General features: G+C 43.9%; 1 pseudogene; it reads right to left on the reverse strand.

Moving 5' to 3' along the window:
• Positions 1 to 5,000, reverse strand: part of LOC133134669 (adhesion G protein-coupled receptor B2-like) — a 120,289-nt pseudogene that overhangs the window by 22,438 nt on the left and 92,851 nt on the right.

Genomic DNA, 5,000 nt, shown 5'->3' on the forward strand with positions numbered 1-5,000 from the left:
TTAATAAACCACACCTCCTATTCTTCATAAGTCAGCTTTATAAACCACGCCCTTTAGCCATTGGAATACAGTTAAAGTACTGCTTGGATTACTTACTAATAAGTAGCACATGTTTACGTCAGTTTTTCATTGTTATGCTGCCTTAACTAATCATGTGATTAATTAAATCTTTAGTCCAGAGTCACAGCTCTCCTTTCTTCAAGACTGCACTCAATGATCCACCACTGCAGAGCCTTCAGCCCCGAATGAAGATCTATGAACTTCTATCAATCTATGAATCCAAGTTTTTAAATGGGGCCCAGGAGGAAGCTGTGGTGCATGCCTGACCCGTGAGACAAACGACCCGACCTGCTGAGACAGAGAGGCAACAGCGTCCCAATCTTACCCCAGCCCAGACACAGGAAGTGATGCGTGTCCTGGTCTTACCCCAGCCCAGACACAGGAAGTGATGCGTGTCCTGGTCTTACCCCAGCCCAGACACAGGAAGTGATGTGTGTCCCAATCTTACCCCAGCCTAAGACACAGGAAGTGATGCATGTCCTGGTTTTACCCCAGCCCAGACACAGGAAGTGATGCGTGTCCTGGTCTTACCCCAGCCCAGACACAGGAAGTGATACGTGTCCTGGTCTTACCCCAGCCCAGACACAGGAAGCGCTTGCGAATGAGCCGTGTTCTGGTGTTGCCGTTGACGGCCAGGTAAGACTGCCAGGCCTCCGCCAGCACCCAGCAGAAGGAAGACAGGAAGAAGAAGTGCAGCGTGATGGCAGTGATTTTACACAGCACCTGAGAGAGAGAGAGAGAGAGGGAGAGAGAGAGAGAGGGAGAGAGAGAAGAATAGAGGGAAGAGGAAAACTACATTTGTGGCCCAACACTAAGACAGATTGTCTGATCTCAAAGAACAAGAGATTCCATAAGACTTCATCCTCAATAAGCAAAATAATAAGCATGTGTAGTTTAGTACAGCGGGTAAAATAAGTATTGAACACGTCACCATTTTTCTCAGTAAATATATTTCTAAAGGTGCTACTAACATGAAATTTTCACCAGATGTCGGTAACAACCCATGCAACCCACACATGCAAGGAAATCAATCCTTGATGTCCATAAATTAAGTTATGTGTAATAAAATGGAATGACACAGGGAAAAAGTATTGAACACATGAAGAAATGGAGGTGCAAAAAGGCACCAAAAGCCAAGACAACAGCTGAAATATATCAGTAATCAGAAAGCAATCCTGCCCCTTGTCAGTGCAAATTAATATCAGCTGGTTCGGTCCCAACTGATGGCTTATAAAAAGGTGTCTCATTGCCAAGGTGTCACACAAGAAACATCTCATGATGGGTAAAAGCAAAGAACCCTCTCAAGACCTTCGCAACCTTATTGTTGCACAACATACTAATGGCATTGGTTACAGAAGGATATCTAAACTTCTGAATGTTCCAGTGAGCACTGTTGGGGCCATAATCCGGAAGTGGAAACAACATCATTTCACCATAAACCGGCCACGACCAGGTGCTCCTCGCAAGATTTCTGACAGAGGAGTCAAAAGAATTATCAGAAGAGTTGTCCGAGAGCCAAGGACCACTTGTGGAGAGCTTCAGAAAGACCTGGAATTAGCAGGTACAATTGTTTCAAAGAAAACAATAAGTAACGCACTCAACAGCCATGGACTGTATGCACGCTCACCACGCAGGACTCCATTGCTGAAGAAAAAACATGTTGAAGCTTGTGTAAAGTTTGCTGCACAACATTTAGACAAGCCTGTGAAATACTGGGAGAATATAGTCTGGTCAGATGAGACCAAAATTAAACTCTTTGGATGCCATAATACACATCATGTTTGGAGGTCAAATGGCACAGCACATCACCCCAAAAACACCATACCAACAGTGAAGTTTGGAGGTGGGAACATCATTGTGTGGGGCTGTTTTTCAGCATATGGCACTGGCAAACTTCATGTAATTGAAGGAAGGATGAATGGAAAAATGTACCGAGACATTCTTGATAAAAATCTGCTGCCATCTACCAGGATGATGAAGATGAAACGAGGGTGCACATTTCAGCAAGACAATGATCCCAAACACACAGCCAAGGAAACTCTCACTTGGTTTCAGAGAAAGAAAATAAAGCTGCTAGAATGGCCCAGCCAATCACCTGACTTGAATCCAATAGAAAATCTATGGAAAGAACTGTGTGTGTTTATAGCCACAATAAAATCTGCACAGCCATTGGGCCCTTGAGAAAGGCCCTTAACCCTGCATTGCTCCAGAGGAGGATTGTCTCCTGCTTAGTCTAATCAACTGTACATCACTCTGGATAAGAGCATCGGCCAAATGCCAATAATGTAATGTAATAGAATGTCTTCTAACCTTTTGGACTGGACTGGTTGGACTACCTTTGGGGAGGTTTGGGCCATCGGCGCTGAAGGAGATAAGGGGAAGATGGACTGTGGCTGTGTTTTAGTAGAGAGGTCACAGGGGTCATGGGAAGAGAAGACGCCTGTGACCCACCACCAGGGCACCTCCTATGGGAAAGGCTCTGGACACTCCCACAGTGCCCTCATTTGGGCACTGCTGTCATTACACCGGTGACTGCTCTCCTAGATTAAATATTCAAAACTGCTATTGAGATAGTAAATAGACCCGGTAACACCTTGAAAACATTGCCCATGTGATCCTTGTATTATTGCATTAAGTCTTATGTAATAGTAACAGGAATTGCATGTAAAATGGATAATCAGGAGGGAAGTTTCATGATAACTGCAACATAATAAAACAAAAGGGTAATCTGTTTGGTATGGATGTGATCCAGTAAAATCAAGGAATCGGATGAGATATATTTCATAGCAGTTTAATAAACCATAGTTTCAGTAACTCAAGGGAAAACCTGCATGTCCTCTCTTGGTAATCATCAAATTTCCCCTACTTAACAACCACCAAGGGTGGGGGTCTAAATTCCAGATTTGACCACCCCTCCAGGTTGATTTATGGCACTGCCGCCTGGTTTCAAACGTATGATTTGGCATAAAAGCAAGGGAGACAGACCAATCTGGGAAGATCGTATTCGACTTCCCACACAGCATATTGTACGTACATGTAAGTATCAGGAAGATCGCATTCGACTTCCCACACAGCACGTTCTATGTATGTCTAGCAACGGAAGATCGCATTCGACTTCCCACACAACATGTCGTGTGTATGTATATATCAGGGAAACCGTAATCGGCTTCCCACACTCTGCATGTTCTACTCTTTGTTTGTGTGTAGCCAACGCAGGCTAGGTATGATTATTTACTCTATCTCTATTCTTAATTTGTGTATTCTGTAATTGACTATTGGAATTCTAAAGCTAATAACCTACCTTCCTGCGAATAAACTATTTTGTTTGTAACTTGCGTGATCTCCATGACTCTAATTCATCTTGTACCTTTTTAGCCTAAATTACAACTGAATACTCAGGGGAATGATATAGACCAGAGACCGACAGATCAGTGGCTTTGTATTATTCGTGGTAGTTCTAAGCTGAGAGGCCGTCAAGTTCGGCCCATAAAAAGATTGGTGGTGCATGGCTCTTGTGATTTGGTGCGAAGGGAACCCATGGGCGTTACGACGCTGGTTCCTGTCAAATTAACTCTAAGGAGCCCATTTAATGTACCCCGACCTGGGCTCGCAACTATCATGGCAGTGTTTTGCATGTATTGTGTTGGCTAGACCCTCAGCCTCTGAGTTCTCTGCCGAACTGAGATTTCAGCAATAAATGCTAATCCCGGGAGCATATATTGAGTAATGGTGGGGCAGGTAAGAGTCGAGTGTAATCACTCCCGAGGTTTGCGTATGTTTCAAACCCAAATTTCTAAATTATATCTTAAATAGAGTCAGATAACGAAGGTAGATGTATTGACCCCACTGTGGAGATTCTTGGTCAGCCCAGACCAGTAAAGAGCGGAAGGCAGAGTGGTACTACTGTCTTTGTAACGTGGTTTAATCATTAGCTGATCTAGACTCTCCGCATAGCGGTCATTACTATTTAACCCTACTAATATTCTTCCAGCAACACCAGAAGGACAAGCATGCAAACCCCTTTGGCCCTCGCTAAATTCCGTCATTGGGTTAGCGTGGGGTTTTACAGTGTGTTCAGTGTGTAATCAGCTTCAGTGTGTGTACAGTGAGTGTTAAAGCTCAGTGTGTGCTCAGTATGTGTTAAAGCTCAGTGTGTGTTCAGTGTATAATCAGCCTCAGTGTGTGTTCAGTATGTGTTAAAGCCCAGTGTGTGTTCAGAGAGTGTTAAAGCTCAGTGGGTGCTCAGTGTATAATCAGCCTCAGTGTGTGTTCAGTGTGTGTTAAAGCTCAGTGTGTGTAAGGTTCAGTGTATAATCAGCCTCAATGTGTGTTCAGTGTGTGTTAAAGCTCAGTGTGTGTAAGGTTCAGTGTATAATCAGCCTCAATGTGTGTTCAGTGTGTTAAAGCTCAGTGTGTGCTCAGTGTATAATCAGCCTCAGTGTGTGCAAGGTTCAGTATGTGTAAGGTTCAGTGCATAATCAGCCTCAGTGTGTGTTAAAGCTCAGTGTGTGCTCAGTGGATAATCAGCCTCAGTGTGTGTTCAGTGAGTGTTAAAGCTCAGTGTATAATCAGCCTCAGTGTGTGTTCAGTGAGTGTTAAAGCTCAGTGTATAATCAGCCTCAGTGTGTGTTCAGTGTGTGTTAAAGCTCAGTGTGTGCTCAGTGTATAATCAGCCTCAGTGTGTGTAAGGTTCAGTGTATAATCAGCCTCAGTGTGTGTTAAAGCTCAGTGTGTGTTCAGTGAGTGTTAAAGCTCAGTGTGTGCTCAGTGTATAATCAGCCTCAGTGTGTGTTCAGTGAGTGTTAAAGCTCAGTGTGTGCTCAGTGTATAATCAGCCTCAGTGTGTGCTCAGTGTATAATCAGCCTCAGCGTGTGCTCAGTGTATAATCAGCCTCAGTGTGTGTTCAGTGAGTGTTAAAGCTCAGTGTGTGCTCAGTGTA

This window comes from Conger conger, chromosome 1, assembly GCF_963514075.1.
Source record: "Conger conger chromosome 1, fConCon1.1, whole genome shotgun sequence".
NCBI classification, from domain to species: domain Eukaryota; kingdom Metazoa; phylum Chordata; class Actinopteri; order Anguilliformes; family Congridae; genus Conger; species Conger conger.